General features: G+C 49.2%; 1 protein-coding gene across 2 annotated transcripts in view; it reads left to right on the top strand.

Moving 5' to 3' along the window:
- SLC29A1 (solute carrier family 29 member 1 (Augustine blood group)) overlaps positions 1 to 23,611 on the top strand; it is a 94,002-nt gene that overhangs the window by 9,549 nt on the left and 60,842 nt on the right. The window contains exon 1 of one of the 2 annotated variants that reach the window (XM_040351792.1): positions 10,701 to 10,822. The exons of the other annotated variant lie outside the window; for it this stretch is intronic. The gene's annotated coding sequence lies outside the window, so the exon portion shown is untranslated. Of the gene's footprint in view, positions 1 to 10,700; positions 10,823 to 23,611 lie in introns of those variants that run through there. 2 annotated transcript variants of the gene reach the window in all.

Here is a 23,611-nt window from a genome sequence, read left to right on the forward strand (position 1 = left end):
CCCCCATCATCTCACACCTCATACAATCCCCATCATCTTACACCTCATACAACCCCCATCATCTCACATCTCATACACCCCCATCATCTCACATCTCCTACAATCCCCATCATCTCACACCTCATACAACCCCCATCATCTCACACCTCATACAATCCCCATCATCTCACACCTCATACAACCCCCATCATCTGACGCCTCATACAACCCCCATCATCTCACACCTCATACAACCCCCATCATCTCACATCTCATACAACCCCCATCATCTCACATCTCATACAATCCTCATCATCTCACACCTCATACAACTCCCATCATCTCACACCTCATACAACCCCCATCATCTCACATCTCATACAATCCCCATCATCTCACATCTCATACAATCCCCATCATCTTACACCTCATACAACCCCCATCATCTCACACCTCATACAACCCCCATCATCTCACACTTCACAACCCCTATCATCTCACACCTCATACAACCCCCCATCATCTTACACCTCATACAACCCCCATCATCCCACACTTCACAACCCCTATCATCTCACACCTCATACAATCCCCATCATCTCACACCTCATACAACCCCCATCATCTTACACCTCATACAACCCCCATCATCTCACACCTCATACAACCCCCATCATCTCACACCTCATACAACCCCCATCATCTCACACCTCATACAACCCCCATCATCTCACATCTCATACAATCCCCATCATCTCACGCCTCATACAACCCCCATCATCTCACATCTCATACAATCCCCATCATCTCACGCCTCATACAACCCCCATCATCTCACGCCTCATACAACCCCCATCATCATACACCTCATACAATCCCCATCATCTCACACCTCATACAACCCCCATCATCTCACATCTCATACACCCCCATCATCTCACACCTCATACAACCCCCATCATCTCACACCTCACAACCCCCATCATCTCACACCTCATACAATCCCCATCATCTCACACCTCATACAACCCCCATCATCTCACGCCTCATACCATCCTATCATCTCACACCTCATAAAAAACATCATCTCACATCTCATATAGCCCCCATCATCTCATACCTTATACCCTCCTATCATCTCATACAATCCCCATATTCTCACATCTCATACAACCCCCATCATCTCACACTTCATACAACCTCTATCATCTCACACCTCATACAACCCTCATCATCTCATACCTCATACCATCCTATCATCTCACACCTCATAAAAAAACATCATCTCACACCTCATATAGCCCCCATCATCTCATACCTTATACCCTCCTATCATCTCATACAATCCCCATCATCCCAAACCTCATACAACCCCCATCTTATCACCCCAAACACCCCCTTCAGCTCAAACAAACTCCTTTTATCTCATACCTTATACACCCCCTTATCATCTCCTACTTCCATACCTCATACACTGGACATCATCCCATACAGTCCCTATCATCTCACATCCCATACAACCTTCATCATCTAATACATCAAACACCCCCATCATCTAATACCTAATGCACCCCCATCATCTAATACCTAATGCACCCCCATCATCTAATACACCATACACCCCCATCATCTAATGCCTAATGCACCCCCATCATCTAATACCTAATGCACCCCCATCATCTAATACCTAATGCACCCCCATCATCTAATACCTAATGCACCCCCATCATCTAATACCTAATGCACTCCCATCATCTCACACCTCCTATCATCTCACACCTCCTATCATCTCACACTCACACACCCCCATCTCTTTCTTCTAGGAATGTACTTCGGAATATAACTTGTTATCAATGTACTCTACACAATGTTCCTTGCAGTTCATGTATTGAAGGTCACCCTGTAAATTGTTTTTTTTATTATTCTGTTATAAAGTAAAAATGATGACATTCTTGGTATTATCTAAAAAAACGCTGTCGTCGTTGGGAGTGAGGAATTTGTGTTTAGGGGTGCGGCCAGGATCATCGTTTATGTGAAAACTGGGACTAAATTATCTTGCCTAACAAAGTAGAGACGTCATCGCTCATCCTTTGTCTTGTCCTAAGATTAATCTTTGTGGGTGACAAGTATACTGTAAATATGGCGCATGTAATCTGCGCTCCACCCTCGTGTCCTCTCTGAGTGCAGATCTGGACTCTCTCGTAGAATTATGTCACTTATCATTGTATTTGCCAGACGCTGGAGCCAAAACAAAGCTTTAAGCAGTGAAAACATCTCGTATTGTTGTGTGAGTCAGGAGCGCTGAATCTCGTGTGAGTGCGGAAATATATTCGGCCCAGTGCCCAACACGTGGCTCTTCCCTCCAAATTCCAGCTTTATCCCCCCCCCCCCCCATCTCAACAGGTCTGAGCTTACCCTTTTATACCAGCCTGTGCCTTCATTCCCAGAGGCGTCCCCTCCCCACTCCTTACTGGTGCCCCTTCCTGCTTCCAGTCATTACCAGTGGCACCTCTTTCACCCAGTCCTTACTGGTTCCCCTTTCTCCATCCAATTCCTACCAGTAACCCCTCCTCCATCCACTATTTACCAGTGTCCCCCTCTTATTCCAGTTCTCCTCGGTGCCCCCTCTGGATCCAACTCTTCTCAGTGCCCCATCTTCATCCAGTTCTTCTGGTGCCCCCTCTTTGTCTAGTTCTTCTGGTGCCCCCTCTTCATCCAGTTATTCTCAGTTCCCCCTCTTCATCCATTTCTTCTGATTGCCCCCTCTTCATCCATTTCTTCTCAGTGCCCTCTCTTCATCCAGTTCTTCTCAGTGCCCCCTCTTCATCCAGTTCTTCTCGGTGCCCCTTCTTCTTCCAGTTATTCTCAGTGCCCCTTCCTTATCCAGTTATTCTCAGTGCCCCCTCTTCATCCAGTTCTTCTCAGTGCCCCCTCTTCATCCAGTTCTTCTCAGTGCCCCCTCTTCATCCAGATCTTCTCGGTACCCCCTCCCACCCATTCTTTCCCAGTGCCCCTTCCTCCCGCTAGCCCTTATCTTTGTATCCATCCTCCATCCAATCCTTACCTGTGCCACCCCCCTCCATCCAATCCTTACCATTGACACTCCCCTCCATCCAATCCTTACCGGTGCTACCCCCTTCATCCAATTCTTACCTGTGCCACCCCCCTCCATCCAATCCTTACCATTGACACCCCCCTCTATCCAATTCTTACCATTGACACCCCCTCCATCCAATCATTACCAGTGCCACCCCCTCCATTCAATCCTTACCATTGACACCCCCCTCCATCCAATCCTTACCAGGTCCCCCCCTCCTGCGTTCCAATCCAATTATTGCACCCCTCCTCCATCCAGATCTTACCAGGTCCCCTTTCCTGCATTCAAATTCATTCATGACTTACAGGTGCTGTTTTTCTGGTCTCTGAGTGTTGCAGCCCCCCCCCCCCCCCCCCTGGCCCATTTTCCATCCCTTTCCTGCCCAGGGTTAAAAATTAGGATTTACAAGTCTGATCGCCTCTTTGATCTCCATTACCTCTCCCCCTCTACAGCCTGGAATGGGGAGGAAAGGCGGGAAATGTCATCCAGCATTCTGGTAAATGTACGCCATTATTTTTTCCGTTACAATAAAGCTGGCCATATACGCCGGTAGAAATGGCATTGAAAAAAATTGTTTTCGGACGTTCAATTGATTTTCTAATGCCCCGTACACACGATCGGATTTTCCGTCGGAAAAACCTTGGATGTTTTTTCCGACGGATCTCCGCTCAAGCTTGGCTTGCATACACACGGTCACACAAATGTTCTCTGAACTTTCGACCGTCAAAGAACGCGGTGACGTACAACGCTACGACGAGGTGAGAAAATGACGTTCAATGCTTCTGAGCATGCGTCAAATTGTTTCTGAGCATGCATCGGAATTTTGCGCATCGGAATTGCTACAGACGATCGGAATTTCCGATTGGAATTTTTTCTGTCTGAAAATTTGAGAACCTGCTCTCAAATTTTTGTTGGCGGAAATTCCGACAGGAAAAGTATACACACGGAATTTCCGACCAAAAGCTCACATCGTACTTTTCTTGTCGGAAATTCCGACCATGTGTATGAGCCATAATAGGTAATGGGGACAAATAAACACCATCGAGCGCTCTGGCGAAGGATTTTTTTTTTTTCGAATTTCATACAAACGTTCAGTGGCGGTTCGTCTATAGAGGGCGCTGGAGCGCCGCCCCCTCTGGCTCCGCACCGCCACTGAAATAACATACATTCATGCATTGCATGAATGTATGTTATTGTTGCCAGCTGCCGCTGGTCTATTCAGATCGCTGGACCTTGAGCGCCGACCACCTGAATAACGGCAGCTGGTTGGCTGTGCGGAAGTGTCTATCAGAGCCAGCGGCTTTCCGAGTACAGCCCTCGTCTCCCGGATGCTTATCCTCGGGACGTACGGGGGGTGCGTTCCTTGGATTAGACTGACGGCCGTCTCAGCCAATCAGGTTCACCAATTCCGGCTATCGGTAACCTGATTGGCTGAATCGTCACCAAGGCGGGAGAAGACATTAAGGGACGTGGAAGGAGAAAGGTAAGTGCATTTTACAGGGCACAGCGGCGACAATGGGCACAGAGGTGACAAAGGGCACACAGGCATCAATGGACACAGTGGCGACAAAGAGCACAGTGGGACAAAGGGCACAGTGGCATCAATGGGCACAGTGGTGACAATGGGCACAGTGGCAACAATTAAAGGGCACAGTGACATGCACAATGGCGACAATTAAAGGGCACAGTAGTGACAATTGGCACAGTGGCGACAATTGAGGGGCACAGTGGCTGTGTTTGATGGCATGGCACAGTGGTGACAATTGATGGCACAGACACAGTGGCTGTGTTTGATGGCATGGCACAGTGGTGACAATTGATGGCACAGACACAGTGGCTGCGTTTGATGGCATGGCACAGTGGTGCGAATTGATGGCACAGTGACTGCATTTGATGACATGGCACAGTGGTGCGAATTGATGGCATAGTGACTGCATTTGATGGCACAGTGGTGACAATTGATGCCATAGTGGCTGCGTTTGATGGTATGGCAAAGTGGTGACAATTGATAGCACAGTGGCTGCGTTTGATTGCATGGCACAGTGGTGACAATTGATGGCACAGTTGCTGCGTTTGATGGCACAGTAGCAGCATTTGATGGGCACAGTGAGGCTGCAAATTTTGAGCACCAGCCGCCACTGCAAACGTTTGAACTAAAATGTCACCGTGTATGGCCAGCTTCGTATCAGAGATCTGACAGCATGCAAGGGCAACCTAGGATGGGAGGAATAGACATCTGCACAGGGCAGGGCCCCAGGGGTAGGCATAAGAGGCCTTGGGTGGGGGAGGGGAGGGGCGCAAAAAAGGTCAGGACCTGCAATCTATACTCCTGAAGTCGCTCACAGCTTGTGTAGGGGCCCGCACTTTGTTGCATTCGCCTTGGGGGGGGGGGGCTGAAGAACCCCCCCATCCCATCGCTCCATCTGCCTGTTTGGTGTGCTGTCAGCTGATTTGGAAACTTGATCAATTCTGGAACTTCGACCGCCACCTGCTACACCGCAGGTCCCGTGCCCCCTCCACATGTCACTATCCCCTCCCCCGCATTCACTTTCCCCTCCTCCAGTCCCCCTTCACATGTCACTATCCCTTCCCCCCCTCCTCCATTCCCCCCCCCTCACATGACTGTCACCCCCCCCCCCCTTACACCTTTTCCCCCTCCCCCTCTCTGATCTGAGTTTAGGACTCTGCAGCCTTTCAGCGGAAGGTTATCCGAGGTCGCCCTTGTCACCTATGATCAGAGTATCTCACAAAAGTCAGTACACCCCTCACATTTTTTGTAAATCTTTTCTTGTATCTTTTCATGTGACAACACTGAGGAAATGACACTTTGGGCCAGATTCTCGTATCCTGGCGTAAAACTATGCGGGCGTAACGTATCTCGTTTACGCTACGCGGCCGCAAGTTTTACGGGCAAGTGCTCGATTCACAAAGCACTTGCCTGTAAAGTTGCGGCGGCGTAGCGTAAATCCTCCGGCGCAAGCCCGACCTAATTCAAATGATCCAGGTAGGGAGCGTGGATCATTTAAATTAGGCGCGTTCCTCAAACTGCGCATGCGCCGTCCCTATAATTTCCCGACGTGCATTGCGCTAAATGACGTCGCAAGGACGTCATTGGTTTCGACGTTGACGTAAATGGCGTCCAGCGCCATTCACGGACGACTTACGCAAACGGCGTACATTTTTAAATTTCGACGCGGGAACGACAGCCATACTTAACGTTGGTTGCCCCTCATATAGCAGGGGCAACTTTACGCGTCGCAAATGCTAAGGAAACGTCGTAAATTCACTGCGTCGACCGCGCGTACGTTCGGGAATCTCGCGTAAATAGCTAATTTGCATTGACGACGGGGAAAACGACGTTGGCGACACCTAGCGGCGGGAAAAAAAATTGCATCTAAGATCTGACAGCGTAAGAGCCTTAAGCGTGTCGTATCTAATGGATATCTATGCGTAACTGATTCTAAGAATCAGTCGCATAGATACGCCGGGCCAGATTAGGACTTACGACGGCGCAAATGGCGTTGCGCCGTCGTAAGCCCTTTGAGAATCTGCCCCTTTGTATCTACAATGTTGTGTAGTGAGTGTACAGCTTGTATAACATGTAAATTTGCTGTCCCCTCAAAATAACTCAACACACAGCCATTAATGTCTAAACCGCTAGCAACAAAAGTGAGTACACCCCCTAAGTGAAAATGTCCAAATTGGGCCCAAAGTGTCAATATTTTGTGTGGCCGCCATTATTTTCCAGCACCGCCTTAATCCTCTTGGACATGGAAGTCACCAAAGCTTCACAGGTTGCCCCTGGTGTCCTCTTCCCCTCCTCCATGACGACATCACAGAGCTGGTGGATGTTGGAGACCTTGCGCTCCTCCACCTTCCGTTTGAGGATGTCCCACAGATGCTCAATAGGGTTTAGGTCTGGAGACATGCTTGGCCAGTCCATCGCCTTTACCCTCAGCTTCTTTAGCAAGGCAGTGGTGGTCTTGGAGGTGTGTTTGGGGTCGTTATCATGTTGGAATACTGCCCTGCGGCCCAGTCTCTGAAGGGAGGGGATCATGCTCTGCTTCAGTATGTCACAGTACATGTCGGCATTCATGGTCCCCTCAATGATCTGTAGCCCCCCAGTGCCGGCAGCACTCATGCAGCCCCAGACCATGACACTCCCACCACCATGCCTGACTGTAGGGAAGACACACTTGTCTTTGTCCTCCTCACTTGTTCCCCCCCCCCCCCCCCCCACACACGCCTGACACCATCTGACACCAAATACGTTTATCTTGGTCTCATCAGACAACAGGACACGGTTCCAGTAATCCATGTCCTTAGTCTGCTTCTCTTCAGAAAACTGTTTGTGGGCTTTCTTGTGCATCATCTTTAGAAGAGGCTTCCTTCTGGGACGACAGCCATGCAGACCAATTTGATGCAGTGTGCGGCGTATGGTCTGAGCACTGACAGGCTGCCCCCCTCCAACCTTTGCAGCAATGCTGGCAGCACTCATACGTCTATTTCCCAAAGACAACCTCTGTATATGACGCTGAGCACGTGACCTCAACTTCTCTGGTGGACCATGGCGAGGCCTGTTCTGAGGGGAACCCGTCCTGTTATACCGCTGGATGGTCTTGGCCACCGTGGTGCAGATCAGTTTCAGGGTCTTGGCAATCTTCTTATAGCCTAGGCCATCTTTATGTAGAGACACAGGCCCAGATTCTCAAAGGGCTTACGACGGCGCAGCGCCATGTACGCCGTCGTAAGTCCTAATCTGGGCCGTCGTATCTATACGACTGATTCTTAGAATCAGTTACACATAGATAACCATTAGATCCGACAGGTGTTAGGCTCTTACGCTGTCGGATCTTAAATGCAATTTCTTTTTTGGCCGCTAGGTGTCGCCTCCGTCGTTTTCCCCGTCGAGTATGCAAATTAGCAAAATACGCGATTTCCCGAACATACGCACGGTCGACGCAGTGAAGATACGACGTTTACGTTAGTTTTGCGACGCGTAAAGTTGCCCCTGCTATATGAGGGGCAACCAATGTTAAGTATGGCCGTCGTTCCCGCGTCGCAATTTAAAAATTCACGTAGTTTGCGTAAGTCGTCCGTGAATGGGGCTGGACGCCATTTACGTTCACATCGAAACCAATGACGTCCTTGCGACGTCATTTAGCGCAATGCACGTCGAGAAATTTTAGGGACGGCGCATGCGCAGTACGTTCGGCGCGGGAACGCGCCTAATTTAAATGCTCCACGCCCTCTACCCGGCTCATTTGAATTAGGCGGGCTTGCGCTGGGGGATTTGCGCTACGCCGCCGCAACTTTACAGGCAAGTTGTTTGTGAATAAAGCACTTGCCTGTAAAACTTGCGGCGGCGTAACGTAAATGACATACGTTACGCCGCCGCAGTTTTACGCCCATCTACGAGAATCTGGGCCACAATTCTTTTCTTTCAGATCCTCAGAGAGTTCTTTGCCATGAGGCGCCATGTTGTTCTTCCAGTGACCAGTATGAGAGAGTGAGAGCGATAACACCACATTTATCACACCTGCTCCCCATTCACACCTGAGACCTTGTAACACTAACGAGTCACATGACACCGGGGGAGGGGAAAATGGCTAATTGGGGCCAATTTTGACATTTTTACGTAGGGGTGTCCTCACTTTTGTTGCCAGCGGTTTAGACATTAATAGCTGTGTGTTGAGTTATTTTGAGGGGAGAGGAAATGTACACTGTTATACAAGCTGCACACTCACTACACAACATTGTAGATACAAAGGCCCAGATTCTCAGAGACTTACGTCGGCGTATCAGTAGATACGCCGTCGTAAGATCCGAATCTGCGCCGTCGTATATTTAAGCGTATTCTGGAAACCAGGGCCCAGATTCACAACCGAGATACGACGGCGTATCTCTGAGTTGCGCCGTCGTATCTATGCGCCTGATTCTTAGAATCAGTTACGCAAAGATATCCATTAGATCCGACAGGCGTAAGTCTCTTACGCCGTCGGATCTTAACTGCATTTTTTTTTTGGACCGCTAGGTGGCGCTTCCGTCGAATTCCGAGTCTAGTATGCAAATTTGCTAGATACGCGAATTCCCGAACGTACGCGCGGCCGACGCAGTAAAGTTACGACGTTTACGTTAGGTTTTTCCCGGCGTATAGTTGCCCCTGCTATATGAGGCATAAGTGCGGCGTAACAATGTTAAGTATGGCCGTCGTTCCCGCGTCGAAATTTGAAAAAGTTACGTCGTTTGCGTGAGTCGTCCGTGAATGGGGCTGGACGTCATTTACGTTCACGTCGAAACCAATGACGTCCTTGCGGCGTACTTTGGAGCAATGCACACTGGGAAATTCCACGGACGGCGCGTGCGCTGTTCCGAAAAACGTCAATCACGTCAGGTCACATTAGTTTTGCATAAAACACGCCCCCCTGATTTACGCTACGCCGCAGCAACTTACGGAGCAAGTGCTTTGAGAATACAGCACTTGCCTGTGTAAGTTGCGGAGGCGTAACGTAAATCAGATACGTTCCGCCCGCACAATTTTACGCGGCTCTACGTGAATCTGCCCCCAGATACGCCTAAATTTGGCTAAGATACGAGCGGCGTAAGTCTCCTACGCCGTCGTATCTTAGGGTGCATATTTACGCTGGCCGCTAGGTGGCGCTTCCGTTGAGTTCGGCGTCAAATATGCAAATGACTAGATACACCGATTCACTAACGTACGTGCGCCCGTCGCAATTAGTTACGCCGTTTACGTTAGAGATACGCCGGCGTAAAGATAAAGCTGCTCCCTAGGTGGCGCATCCCATGCAAGGTATGGACGTCGGAACAAGCGTATCTTTTTACGTCGTTTGCGTAAGTCGTACGCGAATCGGGCTTGACGTAATTTACGTTCACGTCGAAACCAATATGTCCTTGCGGCGTACTTTGGAGCAATGCACACTGGGATATGTCCACGGACGGCGCATGCGCCGTTCATTAAAAACGTCAATCACGTCGGGTAACCAGTCATTTACATAAAACACACCCCAACTGTTCCACATTTGAATTAGGCGCGCTTAGGCCGGCCCATTTACGCTACGCCGCCGTAACTTAGGATGCAAGTGCTTTGTGAATACAGCACTTGCCTCTCTAACTTACGGCGGCGTAGCGTATATGCCATACGCTACGCCTGCCTAACGTTGCGCCCGCCTACGTGAATCTAGGCAAAAGTGTAATTTCTTCAGTGTTGTCACGTGAAAAGATAGAAGAAAAGATTTACATAAAATGTGAGGGGTGTACTTACTTTTGTGAGATACTGTATGTACATGAGCCACATCTTCTATAGGCAGATGTATAACCAGGGAATGTTTTTTACGGATTGCCATGTCAGAAGTGACGGGGGGAGGGGGGAGTTCCTCATTGGAAGTGATGAGTCTGCAGAGTGTGGAGAGAGGAGATAACCACAAGTCCGGAGTCACGTGACGTAAGCGCGTATCTATACCCAAGGACAGAAACGTAATATATTGCAGATCAGCAGTCCTTCCCGATCACTCGCTGTTCTGTGCCTTCGGAGGAGCAGCGTCGTCACCCCCCCCCCCCGGAACTCTGTCCTGATCTGGACTACAAACACCCCCCCAACCTCCCCATCCTCCTCATCTCCATCACATAGGGAGTCGGTGTTTAACAATTCACAGAAGAAGATCACTGAGATGACCGATCGCGTCGTTTGAGATATCAAGAGCGCCGGATTTCTGGCAGGATCGACAGGTATTTTATTTTCTGCGCTTGCTGAAAATGGCCCAGATTCAAGAAGCAATTGCGCCCGCGTAACCATAAGTTACACGGCGCAATTGCTTACTTGCCCTGGCGTAACGAATGCTCCTGATTCAGGAACCTCGTTACACCGACTGCAGCCTAAAATCTGCGCGGCATAAGGCACTTATGCCTCGCAGATTTTAGGCTGCATTCTTGCGTGTGCCGCTAGGGGGCGCTCCCATTGTGATCAGCGTGTAGTATGCAAATTGCATACTACCAACTGATTCACAAACTTGCGCGGGCCCCGCGCAAGCTAGGTACGGAGTTTCCGTACGGCAACTTTAGCGCAAGGCTGCCCTTTCTAATAGCAGGGGCAGCCAATGCTAAAGTATAGCCGCCGCTCCCGCGCCGTGAAATTTGAATTTCACGGCGTTTGCGTAAGTGCTTCGTGAATGGCGCTGGACGCCATTCACGTTCACTTTGAAGCAAATGACGTCCTTGCGACGTCATTTGCCGCAATGCACGTCGGGAAAGTTTCCCGACGGAGCATGCGCTGTAGGCTCGGCGTGGGAGCGCGCCTAATTTAAATGATTCCCGCCCCCGGCGGGATCATTTAACTTGCGCGCGCTTACGCCGGGCAAATTTGCCGGCGCGCCCTCGCAGTTCACGGAGCTACTGCTCTGTGAATCGATGGCAGCGCAAAATATTTGCGGGGGCGCAGGGCAAAATTGTTGCCCTGTGCCCGCGCAAATATAGAATCTGAATCTGGGCCAATGTTCTTAGCCGGGGGAAAAAGGGAAAACGATTGCAGCCACCACATCCGAGGATTGGACGCATTCCATAAATATTTCTTTTTTTATTTCTTGGGTTTAGATCCACTTTGAAGTGTTACGCTGGAGCGACTTGTCATGCGATTCGGCAGTAAGAAGAGCCGGTGACTTGTCGTTAAGGTTCCCCTATCGAGATGGTTCCTGTAAGGACTGCGCAGGCGCAATCCTTGCCGACGGAAAATCTCCGAACCTCGGCCGGCATCCAGGCTCATTCCTTAACATCCCTTGGGGTGGATTCAGGTAGGGGCGCGCACTACTACGGAGGCGCAGCGTAACCGTTTTTTTACGCTACGCCTCCGTAAATTACCTGCGCTACGCTTCATTCACGAAGCAGTAGGTCCGTAATTTGCGTGTGCGCTCCGGAAAACTGCCCGGCGTAAGCGCGCGTCATTTAAATGATCCCGTAGGGGGGCGTGGATCATTTAAATTAGGCGCGTTCCCGCGCCGAACGTAGTGCGCATGCTCCGTCGGGAAACTTTCCCGACGTGCATTGCGGTAAATGACGTCGCAAGGACGTCATTTGCTTCAACGTGAACGTAAATGGCATCCAGCGCCATTCACGATTCACTTACGCAAACGACGTAATTTTTAAAAATCGACGACGGGTATACTTAGCATTGGCTGCCCCGGCTAATAGCATGGGCAGCCTTACTCAGAAACCGACGAACGCAAACGACGTAAAATGCGTACACAGGGCGCGCGTACGGTTGTGAATCGGCGTTAGTATGCAATTTGCATACTCTACGCTGACCACTACGGGAACGCCACCTAGCGGCCAACGTAAGAATGCAGCCTACGATACGACGGCATAAGAGCCTTATGCCACGCATATCTTAGGCTGCAGTCGGCATATCGACCTTTCTGAATCAGGAGCAGTCGATACGCCGGCGCAACTAAGCAATTGCGCTGCGTATCTATGGATACGCAGACGCAATTGCTTACTCAATCTACCCCCCTGTGGATTGGAGGATGTTAAAAAAAGAGCCAGGAGGCCGACTGGCCACTTTCCTCAAATTCCACGTCGCCCTGGATGCCGGCCGAGGTTCGGAGATTTCCGTTCGGCAAGGACTGCGCCTGCGCAGTCCTTACAGGAACCATCTCGATAGCCAGAACCATATCGTCAGATCACCGGCAAAACTGCGATCCTTGAGTTGTCGTTTATTGGTACATCAGACTGACAATAAAACAAGCACCCGACGCGTTTCGGCAATAGCCTTAGTGGTAAAAGCCCGGGCAAGAATCTCGTCAGGAAAAAAACGTTGTTTTCCCTGACGAGATTCTTGGCAAGAATCTCTTGCCGCCTGAGTGTACAGACTCTCGTTTCAAAAGAACCGCGGTTCTCTTGAAAGGAAAGAACGCGGTGACGTCATTGTGTCACATTCGATGCCGTCACCGCCATCTTGCTTCACCCTACCTAGGCCCGTGGAAGCTACCGCACATGCGCCAAAGTCATTTCGAGCATGCACGGGTTTCCACAGCGACAGGTAAGTATACACACGCTCAGGTTTCTCGTCGGGAAAACAGGTCGACAAGAATCTCGACAGTTTCAGATCCTGTGTCCGGGTTTCAGTGTCCGACTGAAACACGGACACAGGATCTAAAACCCGGACTGTCCGGGTGAATCCCGGACAGGTGGCAACCCTAGTCCAATCTCTGGCCTAGCAGCCTGGGGCGCATGACACATGTCCACCCAGACAGCCGTCCGGGTGGGACAGAACCCCGATCACCTGACTCCACCCAAATATATAGGCTCTCCCAGCAGGCCAAGGGATTCAAGAAAACCCCTGCCCATTGGCTGAGATACCCCATATACCCATAACCTGTCCCAGCATGCCGTTAGGAAATGCAGCCATTGGTGAACCATGACTCCCAGCATCACCTGTCTGCCACAGCTGATAGAGAACGCTGCTTGTTTGTGGCAGTTGGGGCATGCTGGGACTTGTAGTATCGCCCAACCTCCAGGAGAGGGGGCGGGGCATCTAAAATCAGTTTCATTGTTAGGTTGTCATATCATTCCTGAAGTGTTTGTACACACGTTGCTGTTTACACGTGGCGCCCTCAGGTGACCTTCGCTGCCACACCCCTGTTGGACATTGGACCCAACGTCGTGTTTTTGAGGACGGAAGGTGCAGTGATTATTCTGTGCAGAATTCTTGGAGGTCTTCTCGCTACCGCAGACGGGCCGTTCATCCTCGTGTCTTCCTAAAGCCATGTAACCTGTAAGTGCAAGAAGTGTGAGCTCTTGTGTCAGTGCTCTGGTATAAGGTGGAGTGATGGAGGGAGCATTGTGCGCTCTAAGATCAGCGCCACCTTAAATGTGACTCGCTCTGTTCATCGATCGTCTTCAGAAAACGCTACGTGTAGGACTGGAGGTTTCTCGCTGTGAAATCGGGACTTTGCTCTTTCGGGTGATTGAGCGTCTTGTGCTCCAGAAATGTTTGGAGGATCGTGCGTCCGGGTCTCCGGATCCTTAGAGGCCGACGCCATTCTTCCGCACCTGACGCATTGGTCACCCTCTCTGGGACGTATTGTTCCTCCGCCGCGTTGGTCTGTTTCACACAGGTCACAGCACACCATGCATGTGGCCCCCCCCCCCCCCCCCCATGGCTGCACCGGGACCCTATCAGGCCTTAGAATAGTGAAATTTGTTTTGTTCCGAATGAGCATTTTAAGGAATTTCGACAAATTAGTTAATTTGGAAATAATCCAAATAAACGAAAACCCATTTAACCAATTTTTTCGATTATTCGTAAATTCAAATATTTGGAAATTCTAAAATTTGGAAATTCTAAAATTCATAAGTTCCAAAATTCGGAAGTTCGAATATTCGGAAGTTCCAAAATCCTGAAGTTCCAATATTCGGAAGTTCCAAGATTCAGAAGTTCAAAAATTCGCAAGTTCCAAAATTCATAAGTCCAAAAATTCAGACATTCAGAAGTTCCAAAATTCGGACGTTCCGAAATTCATAAGTTCCGAAATTCATAAGTTCCAAAATTCATAAGTTCCAAAATCCTGAAGTTCCAATATTCGGAAGTTCTAAAATTCAGAAGTTCAAAAATTCGCAAGTTCCAAATTCGGAAGTTCCAAAATTCGGAAGTTCCAAAATTCGGACGTTCCGAAATTCATAAGTTCCGAAATTCATAAGTTCCAAAATTCATAAGTTCCAAAATCCTGAAGTTCCAAAATCCTGAAGTTCCAATATTCTGAAGTTCCAAAATTCAGAAGTTCCAAAATTTGCAAGTTCCAAATTTGGAAGTTCCAAAATTCAGACGTTCCAAAATTCGGAAGTTCCAAAATTCATAAGTTCCAAAATTCATAAGTTCCAAAATTCATAAGTTCCAAAATTCATAAGTTCTAAAATTCATAAGTTCCAAAATTCGGAAGTTCCAAAATTCGGAAGTTCCAAAATTCAGAAGTTCCAAAATTCAGAAGTTCCAAAATTCGCAAGTTCCAAATTCGGAAGTTCCAAAATTCAGAAGTTCCAAAATTCGGACGTTCCAAAATTCGGAAGTTCCAAAATTCGGAAGTTCCAAAATTCGGACGTTCCAACATTCGGACGTTCCAACATTCGGACGTTCCAAAATTCGGAAGTTCCAAAATTCGGACGTTCCAACATTCGGACGTTCCAACATTCGGACGTTCCAAAATTCGGAAAATTAAACTTCAGAAGTTCTAAACCTCGGAAATTCAAAAATTCAGAAAATCTAAAATTCGGAAAATCAGAAAACCCGAAAATTTCAAAATCTGAAATAATAACCAGCTAATAATAACTAACTATTAAATTATAGGTATTGGAATGTCCTTTCAACTTTGGCTCTTAGTGAACGTAACTAATACGAATTTATCCAAAGTTATGAATTATCCAAAATAACGAATGCCGCATCTAAACAAATATAACGTAACAAATTATTAATAATAAATAATAATAAAAACATTTTATTATTATTATTTATTATTAATTTGTTTAGAATATTCATAAATTCCAAAATTCGGAAATTCTAAAATTCCAAATTCGTAAAACCAAAAAACCCGAAAATTCGAAAATCTGAAATAATAACTAACTAATAATAACTTAACTATTACTAACTATTACATTATTGGAATTGGAATTGGTATTGGAATTTAATTTCAAATTTGGCTGTTAGTGAACGTAACAAATACGAATTTATCCGAAGTTATGAATTATCCGAAATAACGAATGCCGCATCTAAACGAATGGAACGTAACGAATTAATAATAATAAATAACAATAATAACTTTTTATTATTATATATTGTTAATTAGTTTGGTTCCACATTGGCCGCACTCGGTATGAAGTCATTGTCGGGCCATTGTCAGGGAGGAATCTGTAGTCCACTACGATGTTTCTATGGTTTCCACCCAACACAAACAAATATAACGAGATCCTCCTAAATCGCCATTGCCGCTGTGCCGGGGTAATTAGAGGGAGCTTATCCGGGATTATATTCAGTCTCACTAATGACTCGTTATCTTTACATTTTTTGTGAATAATCTGCTTATTAATCTTTTTTATCTGATAATCCTGAGGGGAAAACTCAGACTCACCATGAGACGCAGGTGACGTCATGTGATGTTTTGTCACATGACATCTGCACCCAATCCAGAGTCCCTGGAGACCACAACAGCTGCGGCTATCCATCAGTGCAAAAGAACTAAGACGTTCTTTATAGTACTTTATATTATGATGTCATTAGCTGGCTGCTTTCTCAGTGATGTCACCGCTCTCTAGTAATTGGATAGGCTGCATTCTCAGTAATGTCACCGGTCTCTAGTGAATGGATAGGCTGCGCTCTCAGTGATGTCACTGGTCTCTAGTGAATGGATAGGCTGCATTCTCAGTGATGTCACCGCTCTCTAGTGAATGGATAGGCTGCATTCTCAGTGATGTCACCGCTCTCTAGTGATTGGATAGGCTGCATCCTCAGTGATGTCACCGCTCTCTAGTGAACGGATAGGCTGCATTCTCAGTGATGTCACTGGTCTCTAGTGAATGGATAGGCTGCGCCCTCAGTGATGTCACCACTCTCTAGTGATTGGATAGGCTGCATTCTCAGTGATGTCATCAATCTCTAGTGAACAGATAGGCTGCGCCCTCAGTGATGTCACCGCTCTCTAGTGATTGGATAGGCTGCATTCTCAGTGATGTCACCGGTCTATAGTGAATGGATAGGCTGCATTCTCAGTGATGTCACCGCTCTCTAGTGATTGGATAGGCTGCATCCTCAGTGATGTCACCGCTCTCTAGTGAACGGATAGGCTGCATTCTCAGTGATGTCACCGGTCTCTAGTAAATGGATAGGCTGCATTCTCAGTGATGTCACCAGTCTCTAGTGATTGGATAGGCTGTATTCTCAGTGATGTCACCGGTCTCTAGTGATTGGATAGGCTACATTCTCAGTGATGTCACCGGTCTCTAGTGATTGGATAGGCTGCATTCTCAGTGATGTCACCGTTCTCTAGTGATTGAATAGGCTGCATTCTCAGGGATGTCACTGGTCTCTAGTGATTGGATAGGCTGCATTCTCAGTGATGTCACTGGTCTCTAGTGAATGGATAGGCTGCGCCCTCAGTGATGTCACCGCTCTCTAGTGATTGAATAGGCTGCATTCTCAGGGATGTCACTGGTCTCTAGTGATTGGATAGGCTGCATTCTCAGTGATGTCACTGGTCTCTAGTGAATGGATAGGCTGCGCCCTCAGTGATGTCACCGCTCTCTAGTGATTGGATAGGCTGCATTCTCAGTGATGTCACCGTTCTCTAGTGATTGAATAGGCTGCATTCTCAGGGATGTCACTGGTCTCTAGTGATTGGATAGGCTGCATTCTCAGTGATGTCACCGGTCTCTAGTGAACAGATAGGCTGCGCCCTCAGTGATGTCACCGCTCTCTAGTGATTGGATAGGCTGCATTCTCAGTGATGTCACCGGTCTCTAGTGAACGGATAGGCTGCATTCTCAGTGATGTCACCGCTCTCTAGTGATTGGATAGGCTGCATTCATAGTGATGTCATCAGTCTCTAGTAAATGGATAGGCTGCATTCTCAGTGATGTCACCGGTCTCTAGTGAATGGATAGGCTGCATTCTCAGTGATGTCACCGGTCTCTAGTGATTGGATAGGCTGTATTCTCAGTGATGTCACCGGTCTGTAGTGATTGGATAGGCTGCATTCTCAGTGATGTCACCGGTCTCTAGTGATTGGATAGGCTGCATTCTCAGTGATGTCACCGATCTCTAGTGATTGGATAGGCTGTATTCTCAGTGATGTCGCCGGTCTCTAGTTAATGGATAGGCTGCGCTCTCAGTGATGTCATCGGTCTCTAGTGAATGGATAGGCTGCGCTCTCAGTGATGTCACCGATCTCTAGTTATTAATTGTTGGACAGATTTTGGGAACATTTCCTGTTGTATTTTCTTTTTTCTGGGAATTCGGTGAAGATTCAGGTTTGGTTGAGCTCGGATTGTGAGGAAAGTGGGGTGCTGGGTCCCCTTATACCTTCCTGGTGACCCCATGTGACCCACACACCCCTCACATTGTATAGGATTCTGCTGTGATGGAGAGATCGCAGTGAAAGTGGCACATAGAGAGAATCTGTGATTGGAGATACAATGCCAACTTCACCCCCTCAGCCGCCCCCCTGCCTGAGCCGCTGCAGATGCCCCACCGCCTGTTACAGCTATAAGCATCCCCACCCACATATTAACCCCCGATAGGGCTTTTCATATGTGTCTATGTACAAATTCAGATCTGACATGGATTCCTTGTATAAAGGGCCCTCGTGGTTGGAGGCAGGGCTGTCTTAATGAGAGGGCACACCTGGGCACTGCCCAGGGGCCCCAGCTGCATGGGGGGCCCCTGCCCTTTTCCCCAAAGCAGCTGGTCCGGGCTACCCCTCTACATCCCAAAAATCCCCCCAGCACTCTGACCCCTCTACACCCCAGATATCCCCCCAGCACTCTGACCCCTCTACACCCCAGATATCCCCCCAGCACTCTGACCCCTCTACATCCCAGATATCCCCCCAGCACTCTGACCCCTCTACACCCCAGATATCCCCCCAGCACTCTGACCCCTCTACACCCCAGATATCCCCCCAGCACTCTGACCTCTCTACATCCCAAATATCCCCCCAGCACTCTGACCCCTCTACACCCCAGATATCCCCCCAGCACTCTGACCCCTCTACACCCCAGATATCCCCCCAGCACTCTGACCCCTCTACACCCCAGATATCCCCCCAGCACTCTGACCCCTCTACACCCTAGATATCCCCCCAGCACTCTGACCCCTCTACACCCCAGATATCCCCCCAGCACTCTGACCCCTTTACACCCCAGATACCCCCCCAGCACTCTGACCCTTCGACACCCCAGATATCCCCCCAGTACTCTGACCCCTCTACATCCCAGATATCCCCCCAGCACTCTGACCCCTCTACACCCCAGATATCCCCCCAGCACTCTGACCTCTCTACACCCCAGATATCCCCCCAGCACCCTGACCTCTCTACACCCCAGATATCCCCCCAGCACTCTGACCTCTCTACACCCCAGATATCCCCCCAGCACTCTGACCCCTCTACGCCCCAGATATCCCCCCAGCACTCTGACCCCTCTACACCCCAGATATCCCCCCAGCACTCTGACCCCTTTACACCCCAGATACCCCCCCAGCACTCTGACCCTTCGACACCCCAGATATCCCCCCAGTACTCTGACCCCTCTACATCCCAGATATCCCCCCAGCACTCTGACCCCTCTACACCCCAGATATCCCCCCAGCACTCTGACCTCTCTACACCCCAGATATCCCCCCAGCACTCTGACCCCTCTACACCCCAGATATCCCCCCAGCAGTCTGACCCCTCTACACCCCAGATATCCCCCCATCAATCTGATCCCTCTACACCCCAGATATCCCCCCAGCACTCTGACCCCTCTACACCCCAGATATCCCCCCAGCACTCTGACCCCTCTACGCCCCAGATATCCCCCCAGCACTCTGACCCCTCTACATCCCAGATAGCTCCCCAGCACTCTGACCCCTCTACACCCCAGATATCCTCCCAGCACTCTGACCCCTCTACACCCCAGATATCCCCCCAGCACTCTGACCCCTCTACATGCCAGATATCCCCCCAGCACTCTGACCCCTCTACATCCCAGATATCCCCCCCAGCACTCTGACCCCTCTACACCCTAGATATCCCCCCAGCACTCTGACCCCTCTACACCCCAGATATCCCCCCAGCACTCTGACCTCTCTACACCCCAGATATGCCCCCAGCACTCTGACCCCTCTACTCACCATATATCCCCCCAGCACTCTGACCCCTCTACACTCCAGATATCCCCCCAGCACTCTGACCCCTCTACACTCCAGATATCCCCCCAGCACTCTGACCCCTCTACATCCCAGATATACCCCCAGCACTCTGACCCCTCTACTCACCAGATATCCCCCCAGCACTCTGACCCCTCTACACCCCAGATATCCCCCCCAGCACTCTGATCCCTCTACACCCCAGATATCCCCCCAGCACTCTGACCCCTCTACATCCCAAATATCCCCCCAGCATTCTGGCCCTGGTTGGGGGTGTGGGGATCAGGAGCCAATCATGGTCTCCGATCTCTTGCATATCTACATGTGATACAATACAAAGGTCTGGGGGGATGGGCTTTAATACCCCCCCCCCTGGCCTCTGATGAGCTTAAAGAGACCCTATCAATGTGCAATGTGCCTTTAAAAATTGACTTGTTCAGGAGCAGTCAGTTCCCTAGCCCAGCCCCCTCCCCTCATGCATATCATTGCCCCTAGTTACTGCCTGTGCTGACCCAGCTCCTCTTCTCTCACCTTCCTATAAACCTCCTATAAGGAGCCAAGAGACAGGACAGTTGAGTCTGGTGACATCATATCCAAGATGGCAGCACCCAGCGGCAATCTCAGGGATGTCTACAAAAGGAAAGCTTTTACCGGTAAATAACCTACAAAAATACATATATTAAATGCACAAATAATCTCATGGGTAGATTTTTATTAAAATGAATGATTTGGTGATTTATGATTGCACCCCCTGCTGGCTGACACAAGAGAAGATTGCACTAAAGGCACATGAAAATCCGGCGCTTCTCCGAGTGTGCCGGTATACCTTACAGGGGCGTATCTACCACGAGGCAAACAAGGCATTTGTCCCCCTCTAGCTCTCACCCTTCTCGCTCTCACACCCTCTCTCTCTCACCCCCTCTCTCCCACCACCTCTTTCTCTCACCCCCCTCTCGCTCTCACCCTCTCTCTCGTCCCCCTCTCTCTCATCCCCCTTTCTCTCACCCCCTTTCTCTCACCCCCTCTCTCTTACACCCTCCTCGCTGGAGCCCCCCTCTCGCTCGCACCCCTCTCTCTCTCACCCCCCTCTCGCTCTCACCCCCCTCTCGCTCTCACCCTCTCTCTCTCGTCCCCCTCTCTCTCTTCCCCCATTCTCTCGTTCCCCTTTCTCTCGACCCCTCTCTCACCTCTCTCTCTCACCCCCTCTCTCTCTCACCTCTCTCTCTCTCTCTCATTCCCTCTCTCTCTCTCTTACCCCCTTTCTCTCACCCCCTCCTCTCTCTCACCTCCCCTCTCTTTCTCTCACCCCTCTCTCTCTCACCCCCCTCTCGCTCTCACCCCCCTCCCGCTCTCACCCTCTCTCTCTCGTCCCCCTCTCTCTCTTCCCCCATTCTCTCGTTCCCCTTTCTCTCGACCCCTCTCTCACCTCTCTCTCTCACCCCCTCTCTCTCTCACCTCTCTCTCTCTCTCTCATTCCCTCTCTCTCTCTTACCCCCTTTCTCTCACCCCCTCCTCTCTCTCACCTCCCCTCTCTTTCTCTCACCCCTCTCCCACTTACCTCCCCTCTCTTTCTCTCACCCCTCTCTCTCTCACCCCCCTCTCTTTCTCTCACCCCTCTCTCTCTCCCACCCCTCTCTCTCCCCCCTCACCCCTCTTTCTCACCCCCCTCCTCTCTCTCACCCCTCTCTCCCACCGCACTCTCTCGCCCCCTCCTCTATCTCCTCCTCTCTTTCTCACCCGCTCTATCTCTCTCATCCACTCTCTCTCTCACCCCCTTTCTCCCTCACCCCCTTTCGCTCTCTCTCTCCCCCATCCCTGAAGAGGTGAAGCTCTAATGGGAAGGGGTGGAGCCTAAAGGGGAAGGGGTGGAGTTTACAAATGAAGGGGTGGGAATTTTAGTCTTGCCTAGGGCAGCACAAAACCAAAATACACCACTAATACCTTATATATAGCTTTTAATAATAAAACCGGTCATTACATAACTTAATTTAGACCCGGTGATGTCCTCCAGACTGGAAATGTTTGACTTGTTGCAGCTTATAATACACATTGTGGGAAGCTCACAGTGTGCAGTGAAATCGGAATGAGCCGTGTCAGTCCGGGAGAAGAGCTGTACCCGGATGGGACGTGAGCTGTGATCTTATCTCAGTCACAAGTTCAGGTGAACAAACTGAACAGCAATGGAAATCTTTGCTGAATGGCGCGCAGCATGTGTGGGACATGTGACCTCCACAGACACGGATTGTCAGCTGGCTCCGGCGTATGGGGCCCCGGGCAATGCTGCATCACAGGATATTGCAGGACGGGGAGCGTCACCGAGCGTGCGCGGGCGGGGGGGGGGACATGAGAGTCCTGCATTTCACATTCAGGTATGTCACACAACGACCGCACAACTCACAGTCTGCCAGCGCAGGAAGAGCCGTCATCTGGGGCCCCCGAGAGACAGAGGGAGATAGAAAAGACAGAGATGGGCCCCTGAGGGGCCACACTGGAAGATGTCTAAATTATCTACAACCAACATCACTCTCCCTGTATAATATATCTTATATCTGGAGAGCGGTGATGTCACTCCTGTATAATATATCTTATATCTGGAGAGCGGTGATGTCACTCCTGTATAATATATCTTATATCTGGAGAGCGGTGATGTCACTCCTGTATAATATATCTTATATCTGGAGAGCGGTGATGTCACTCCTGTATAATATATCTTATATCTGGAGAGCTGTGATGTCACTCCTGTATAATATATCTTATATCTGGAGAGCGGTGATGTCACTCCTGTATAATATATCTTATATCTGGAGAGCGGTGATGTCACTCCTGTATAGTATATCTTATATCTGGAGAGCGGTGATGTCACTCCTGTATAGTATATCTTATATCTGGAGAGCGGTGATGTCACTCCTGTATAATATATCTTATATCTGGAGAGCGGTGATGTCACTCCTGTATAATATATCTTATATCTGGAGAGCGGTGATGTCACTCCTGTATAATATATCTTATATCTGGAGAGCTGTGATGTCACTCCTGTATAATATATCTTATATCTGGAGAGCGGTGATGTCACTCCTGTATGATATATCTTATATCTGGAGAGCGGTGATGTCACTCCTGTATGATATATCTTATATCTGGAGAGCGGTGATGTCACTCCTGTATGATATATCTTATATCTGGAGAGCGGTGATGTCACTCCTGTATGATATATCTTATATCTGGAGAGCGGTGATGTCACTCCTGTATAATATATCTTATATCTGGAGAGCGGTGATGTCACTCCTGTATAATATATCTTATATCTGGAGAGCGGTGATGTCACTCCTGTATAATATATCTGGAGAGCGGTGATGTCACTCCTGTATAGTATATCTTATATCTGGAGAGCGGTGATGTCACTCCTGTATAATATATCTTATATCTGGAGAGCGGTGATGTCACTCCTGTATAATATATCTGGAGAGCGGTGATGTCACTCCTGTATAGTATATCTTATATCTGGAGAGCGGTGATGTCACTCCTGTATAATATATCTTATATCTGGAGAGCGGTGATGTCACTCCTGTATAGTATATCTTATATCTGGAGAGCGGTGATGTCACTCCTGTATAATATATCTGGAGAGCGGT

The sequence above is a fragment of the Rana temporaria genome, chromosome 4 (assembly GCF_905171775.1).
Source record: "Rana temporaria chromosome 4, aRanTem1.1, whole genome shotgun sequence".
In the NCBI taxonomy this organism is placed as follows: Eukaryota; Metazoa; Chordata; class Amphibia; order Anura; family Ranidae; genus Rana; species Rana temporaria.